We start from the raw sequence: 8327 nt of genomic DNA on the forward strand, positions 1-8327 counted from the left end.
GGGCTTGAGCCAGTCCTTTTGATTTGTTGGAGATCAAGCATGTGAAAAAAAAAAGGCATCAACTGTTCATACTGCTTCCTCTGATATCTTTTTATCCTAGTTCAAACACCCATTAAGTGAATGAGTTACATTAAAAAAATAACAAAGGCATTATCCATTTTACTTTAAGAGAGAACAGACTTCTTTCCCTCTAATTATCCTTCTGGTTAACTCCTGCTTATTTCTCAGATCTTGGCTCAAAAGCCACTTCCTTGGAGAAGTCTTCTCTGACTAGATCATATTCACCTCTGCAGGCTTTCACATCATTCTGTGCCTCTCCTTCTTAGCACTCATCATAGATAAACACACATACATACATGTGATTATCTGACTGGTTTCTCTTGCCCCCACTAGGCCATAAAATTCATGAGGATAAAGGACAGAAAATACTTTTGTTCAGCATTTGGTCCCTAGAGCCAAGCACAGGGTCTGGATCATGCTAGAGGAGCAATAAAGTATATTTTAACATTTTATTGTGGATATACATATATATACAATACAAAATTTCCCATTTTTAACCATTTTCATGTGCACAAATCAGTGATATTGAGTACATTCGCAATTACCAATATTTTTTCATCACTCTAACAGGAACTCTGTATCTTTCTATTAAGCCATAACTTCTCATATCCCCTTGTACCCAGCCCCTGGTAAACTGTAATTTCCTTTCTGGCTTTATGAATTTATATTTCAGGTATTTCATATAAACGAACTCATGCAATATTTGTCCTTTTTGTCAGGTTTATTTAACTTTGCATGATGTCTTCGAGGTTTATCCATGCTGTAGCATGCATCAGAATTCCATTCTTTTAAAAGGCTGAGCAATATTCCATTGTCTGTATATACCACATTTGTTTATCCATTCATCTGTTGGCAGACATTTGGGTTGCTTCCATCTTTTGCTATTGTGAGTAATGATGCTATGAACGTTGGTGTAAAAATATCTGTTTGAGTCCCTGCTTTCAATTCTTTTGGATACATATCTAAAAGTGGAATATTTGGGTAATATGGTAGTTCTCTGGTTAACTTTCTGAGAAACCACCAAATTGCTTTCCACAGAGACTGTGTCATTTTACATTCCCTTCAATAATATACAAGGGTACTTATTTTTCCACATCTTTTTTAACACTTGTTATTTTCCATTTTTTTATATAATAGCCATCCTAGTGGGTGTGAAGTGGTATTACATTGTGGTTTTGATTTGCATTTCTCTAATGGCTACTGATGTTGAGCATCTTTTCATGTGCTTATAGGTCATTTGTGTATCCTCTTTGGAGAAATGTCTGTTCAAGTCATTTGCTCATTTAAAACTGAGGTGCTCATTTTAAATTGCATGTTTTGGATAGTAAACTCATATCAGATATATGATTTCTAAATATTTTCTCCCATTCTGTAAGTTGTCTCTTGACTTTCTTGATAATATCCTTGATGCACAACAGTTTTTAACTTTGATAAAGTCCAACTTACCTATTTTTCTTTGTTGCTCAGTAAATTATTTTTTAAAAGGCAAAAGATTTATATGATCTGAAAAGAAGCCAGAGTATATAAACTCTTTTTAATGAATGCACATATACAAAATATTTTGTTTAGGCACCAACTCTCATTATATAATGGATCCAATTCAACCACCAATATTCCAGGATCTCCCAAACTGTTAGTGTTCTAAGCTTTAGTGCTTGCTCCCTCTCCCTCTGATATATACATATATATCCTGACATGCATTAAATTTTGTAAAGTCATAGCTGAATATACATACCTGCTCTTCCTCTTGTTTTTAATAACTGCCTATGTGGCTCATGAAATATGGGATTTTTATTTCAACCATTGTGCTATAATATTAATCTTATATTATTCTTGTATCACTTGATTAATGCTATTTTGAGTGTGAGTCTAGCTTTACTTAACTCTAAGAGTTACCAATTTGCACTGTTTACTAAAAATGTGTGTATGCTAAATTTTTTCAAAATTTGGTAAAACTGCTCTAATGGTTGCAGAACATTCAAATATCTCAAGAATTGACTATGCTTTTCAGGCCTCAATAAAAATTTTCACGATTCAGATAAAAGAAGTGTGGAGATTAGGATACGGTCAGGGACTACATAATGAAATGAAAAAATAAAACAGAAAGTAAGAAAGGAGTAGATAAGGGAATCAAAGTCAGGAATTTGTTCATACCAGGTTTCAAATCTTTTTTCTACAACACATGTGGAAATGTAAAAAAAAAAAAAAATATCTTGCAATCCTTGAATTACGACATTTGGCTTAAAGATTCATTTTGGTTTTGAGAGAGAAAATTTCCTATGTATAAAGTTCATTCTACTGACCTAGTAAATAAATCTATAATTTTTTTTTCCTACCAGAGTGGATGGATTTGCTGTGATCCAGCCACAATCTGTTACCTAGGCCTACCATTGGCAGATTTCTCAGATTTTGGAGATGAGTCAATTAGGAATCTGTTTGTGGCTATGTAGTGGAACAAATTTAGTAAGCTTCATTTAGCTTTAAATACAAGTCTGTCTTTTTCATTTTCTATATGCTCTGGATGTATGCATACAAATACAAATAAAATATGCACCATTTTAAATTATGTCCTCAAGCCACACAATGTTCACAACTGTACAAAACACCCAATGCCTGCCAAAGTACCCTTAAAATTAGTCTGGAAAAATGATCCAAGAGAATCAAATCATTTATAACTTGGCTGTCATTAGATATTTAATTCAGCCGTATTCCCCTTTTAAATAGAATGATAGAAGATTTTGCAGTGACCCAGGAATCTTGGTAGAAGTGCCAAGAGTAAATGAGGGATGGCTTTTCAGTCTCACTTCCCTATCATCTGGCTTTCATCAAAGAGTCGGAGCCACTTGCAAACCATCTATTGAGTTGGTGCAGAGACGGACCAGTCAGAAATCTCTGTTACCCTGGTCTAACCCTGGTATTTCATAGCAGTGTTTCTGTGCTATGTGTACAATTTAATTGCTAAAGTCACCAGCAAAAAGGATTAATACACTATTTTGGAGGTGGTGGAACTGGAAAAATAAAAACACACTAAAACCAATGTGTTCCTTTCTTAGTATCAATCAAAAGATATTTTCTATCAATTGAAAGAAAGCTAGAGAATATTCTAGGGGCCGAATAACACAGTGATCCCAGAGGTGGATGAGAATTGCGCTTAATAGTACAAATGCAAGAATATCCTTCTGTGACCTAGAATGAATGTATATCACTATTGCAGGGTTGTGGGAATGCGGAGAGGCATGGGAAAAATACAATTAATGTAACCTATGGAATATAGTTAATAGCAATACTGTAATATTCTTGCATCAATGCTAAAGATGTACTGTGTTAATAACAGGGGTGTATGGAAAAAATATGCCAAATGTACATAATGGACCATAGTTAATGGTAATAGTATGACGCTATTATCTCATAATCTGTAACAAAAATTCCACAATGGTGTGGTGTGTTGATGAAGGGTTGTTGTGTGGGAATTCTACACATGTGCATGATTGACTTTGTAAGTTCATAATTTCTGTAATAAAAATACATAGAAAAAAAAACAAAAAAGGAAAAGCAAAACATACTTGATGTAATAAGTTATTCTGTGTGAAAAAGAACGATTGTCCAAGACACATAAATCATGGCAAGTCCCTCTGCAGTAAGCATATTTTTCCCCTCAGCATTATCATTTTATAATCAGAAAAGCCCTAGAGTTTAAAGTATGCCTCGTACAAATGTCACTTCCAAGCTTCAGTGTTAATCCAGAAGAAATATTATCTTAGTGGTCTCCAAGGACCAATGTCTAGGTGTTGGATACATGATAAACTTACATGAAGCTTTCTTAGTAAGATATTGTCCTCCAGAGGGTTGAATTTTTCAAGGCTGAGTACAACCCAACCCTTTAAAATAAGATTTAAGCTTCCCTTGTCAGGTTCTTTTAAGAGCTTTTTAATTTTTTTTATTTTCTGCTTTGGCCATGTTCTAATTCCTAGTCTCCAGTGACAACCTTTGGCCATCTCAACTATTTCTTGTGTGGTTTCCTAGGCCCTGGGGTAACTTACACAATTGAGGACATTTTTTTCCTTCTCTCTCATAGAAGAGAAATAATTTGAAATAGAAAATAAATTTTTTTTAGAGGTACTGGGGATTGAACCCAGGACCTCATATGTGGGGAGCAGGTGCTCAACTACTGAGCTACATCTGCTCCTCATAGAAAATACATTTCTTGTTAGTTAAATAAAATTTTCTTGTTAATTTACTGATAAGATTACAGGCTTTTTAAGTTATCATTTTTCTGTTTCTTAAACAACTGTCATGAATAGATTAAATAATGACAGAAAACCAGTTACTGGAAATAAAGAGTGGTTCTGCCAATTTGAAGATGTCAAAGCACAGCTATATAATTTTACTGAGCAGAGACAAATGGTTCCCAAAGATTTCTAAGAGGTCTAGTAAGGGGTTGTAGATCATTACCTACTTGATCATTGATTAAAATAAACCATGATCAGGTGTCTAGAACATGAGCAATACCATTTTATACTATGCAGCGATATGAGATTGAACCACACTGCCCTTGAATTGCTCATAATCAAGAAAATAATAAGGCCTAGTGATTCTTACTTTGACTGGCAGTGTCCTCTCTGCTTTCCATGGGATGTCTGATAGCTCTGTAGAACAAGGGCAAGAACTGGGTTTCCTTAATAAATATCATGAACACAAATCCTTCTGTGGCCCTGGAATAAGTCAGCAAGCCTGCAATTCTTTTTCAAAAAGCGATTCTGGAATTGAACCCATAGACTACCACTCTGCAACATAACTTTCAGCAATGAAGGAAATGTTCTATATCTGTGCTGTCCTATATAGTAGCCACTAGTCACATGTGGCTACCGAGCACTTAGAATGTGGCTAAATGTGACTAGAACTGAAGTTTCAATTTTATGTGATTTAATTAATTTAAATTGAAATAAGAAAAATTAGTTTGGAAACAAGGACAGTGTTCTTTTGGTATTTGGAAAGTTTTCTGGAAACCTTACTGCTCTCTAGTGAAAAGCTAAATGCAACTTTGCTGTTTCACAACCCACTCTAGCATTGTTACCTGATAAAATTCACAGTTGAATCCAAGTATACTTTGAGTAGCTGCCCATGACCTGGGTCACCTGTCTTTCCTTATTTAGTCTCATATCCTGCAGAACTTTCTTGCATGAGGAAGACTTGGATATTGTCTTACTTTCTTCAGATATTGGAGACAAACCATTTACCATTATTATAAAAAGCAAAAGGCAAGAGCAAGAAGAAGGAGTAAACTGTGAGGTATAGATTCCTCTTCCTTCAAAATTGTGGACTGAACTGAATTACAAACATAGCCACCCCTCCCCACTTATTGCCTCACCATCTGTGCTATAAAGGGACTGAATTTCTGGATAAAGTATAAATAAAGATTAAAAGTAACTTAAAAATTTTAAATACTTTATTGTACTTGAAAAAAATATGGAAATTTCTAGGTGCCAGAAACAAAAAAGGGGCTTAAAGCCAGAATGAAAAGCTGGAGTTGACCCATGGGATTATATTGACCCTAGTAACTGGCGAATGGATTGTTAACCTGACAGCTACAGGCAGTGACTCCTTAAGCCCATGTGGTATGATGCAGAGACTAATAGAATGGACTCTAGATCAAGGCTGCTCCAGTTCTTCCACCTACTAGCTGTGTGACCTTGGGCACATTATATGACCTTTCAAACAATATTTGTATTTTCCTTTACATATTGTGGCAAGGAAAGTTTCCTTTTTTCAGTACTTAGGGTTCCTAAAGAATTATACCTGGTCCTGATAAATTTTCAGTTTCAGCTACAGTTTAAAAGAGTATTGTTTTAGTCTGCTAGGCTGCTGAAAGCAGATAACATAAAATGGGTTGACTTTTAACAATAGGACTTTATTACTTTACAAACTTACAGTTTTGAGGCCATGAAAATGTCCAAATCAGGCAGCACCAGGATGAAGCTTTCTTCCTGAAGCCTGGCTGCCAGGAGTCCTGAATTCCTCAGTCACATGGCAAGGCACATGGAGTCATCTGCTGGTTTCTCCCTTCTCTTCTGGATTTTCTTGCTTTCAGCTTTTTGCCTCCATGACCTTCTTTCTCTCTCTCTCCATCTTTATCCAGTTTATAAAGTAAGAGGATTAAGACCCATCTTGGGTCCCACGTTAATTGAAGTAACCTAATTAAAAGGTCCTGCTTGCAGTAGGTTTAAATGCTCAGGAATGGATTAGCTTTAAAAACATGATATGTATCTTTTAAAAATAAATAAAAAATATATTTACAAAACAAAAAGACCACATGATTTTCTGGAGTACACACAGCTTCAAATCACCACAAGCATTTAACACAAAATCTGGTTTGTTAAATGCACACTGGGAAGAGTACAGAGCCTCGCACAAGAAAACACTGTCAAGTACAAAATAAGGGGCAAGATGAGTCAGAGCCAGGATATCAGGTAAAGTGTGCATGGGGAGACGGAGAGTAGGGGGGAGAGTAGAACATTGTTTTCAAGTGAAATTCTATGCAAAATTTCCATATATAAAAGTAAAAGTCTGCTCTTTTGTTCTGTATGAATATGGGAAGACCAGTGCTTACTTGCTTCTCTGCCTCATCTTGTACTGCCCACCCCCCCAACCTATAAGGACCTATTATTCCTGGTAAACTTGATTCTCTGTTATGTTCCAATCCACCTTTCTACTTGTCCTGCCCCAAATTGCTTTTCTATTAAAATTGGACTTAAGGGTGATACACTGAAAGGAAAACTGAAATGTGAGGCTGTCAGTATGAGACTTCATCATATTTTTTAATTCTTTAAGTAAGACAAGAAAAAGAAGTATAATTTGACTTTCTTTTTTATTAACCATCTAATATCTTTCAGTTTGGGAAATGTACAAAGATTAATTTAACTAGAGTTCTTGTCCCCTGCTCCCACCCTGCCTTTCGCTTCCATGACACTATAAAACCCCATGTACTTCCCGAATAAAATCAGACCTGCGCATAGACCTCGTCTCCGTGGTTTTTCCTCCATCGAACCGCGCGTCCCCACCAAGCCTTGAGCCGCCCGCTGCCGCCCCGGTCAGGCCGTGGCGTAGGCCCGATCCCCGGCAGCGACTCGCCTGCAGTGACCCGCCTGCAGTGCCGCAGCGGAGGCCAACAGGTGGCGCCTGAACAGGGACCCCAGCTACGGCCCCTTGTCTGGCCAGCCCGCTGCTGACCCCTCGCACGGGACCCATCGCCGTCCTCCCGTGCTGCCGCTCAAGGTAGGGACTCTCCGGCGTTGCTCCCTTCACCCCCCTCCTGAGCCCTCTGCCGCGATGGGGGCTTCCCTCTCATCCCGTCAGGTTCCTCAAGTCCGCCTGCTCGCTGCCCTCTTAGAGACTCACCACGTGAAGGTCTCTCTCCGTCAGCTACAGCGGTATTGGGACCTTCTCCTACCCTTTAACCCTTGGCTCGTCACCTGTGCTCTCTGGAGCCCAGAGACCTATGAACGTTTAATTCAGCGGGTGACGTCCGCTATGGAGCACGATCGCAAGCAGTTTCCCCCCGGCCTTATCCCGACCCTCGTCGCTATCCGCGCCTGTCTCCAAGGTGTGCCCTCCCCTGCCTCCGCTCTCGCCTGTGAGCCTAGCCACCCTCTCACCTGCGATCCTGATGGAGACGACGATGCTCGTTCTCTGTCCGCCCAGCTAGAGGCCGCGTTCGAACTGGATCCCCCCACAGCCTCCGATCCGGACCCCAACCAACATGGCGACCCCCCGCCTTCTCCCCCCCCCACCGCGTCCTGCAAACAATGCCAACATGGCGCACCTCCTCCTTCTTCTTCCTCGGCGCCCTCTTCCCGCCTTTACCCACCTCTTCCTGTCTCGTCGCCATCCGGTCCCGTCCCGGATGCCTGCCGATTGCCATTTTCGGCTAAACCGGCAGAGCCTCCGGTGCCATCTTGGCCTGTACCTGGAAATGACGTGGCCACTCCTCCATCTTGGCCCGAGGCCAGAAGTGATGTCAGGCGTGACGTCACCGTGCCGCCATCTTGGCCAATCAGGAACACCGTTGCCGCCGTGCCCTCCTGGCCGGCGCCCGGTGGCACCGCCCATGCCTCACCTCCATGGCCCGCTTCACCTCCCGCCTGCCCCAGCAATAGCGGGAGCATCGGGAATCCTCCTCCACCAGCGTACGACACCGCCTTTCTCACCTCCCCCACTCCGCCTCTGGCTCAGATGTTCCCCCTCAATCCCGCTCGCACTCCGCAGAGCCC

General features: G+C 40.0%; 1 protein-coding gene across 1 annotated transcript in view; it reads right to left on the bottom strand.

Moving 5' to 3' along the window:
• Positions 1 to 7731, bottom strand: part of KIFAP3 (kinesin associated protein 3) — a 232873-nt gene extending 225142 nt beyond the window's left edge. Inside the window, exon 1 of the mRNA XM_058310103.2 lies at positions 7713 to 7731. The gene's annotated coding sequence lies outside the window, so the exon portion shown is untranslated. The remainder of the gene's footprint in view (positions 1 to 7712) is intronic.
• Positions 7732 to 8327: the final 596 nt, after the last annotated feature.

The sequence above is a fragment of the Dasypus novemcinctus genome, chromosome 13 (assembly GCF_030445035.2).
Source record: "Dasypus novemcinctus isolate mDasNov1 chromosome 13, mDasNov1.1.hap2, whole genome shotgun sequence".
In the NCBI taxonomy this organism is placed as follows: Eukaryota; Metazoa; Chordata; class Mammalia; order Cingulata; family Dasypodidae; genus Dasypus; species Dasypus novemcinctus.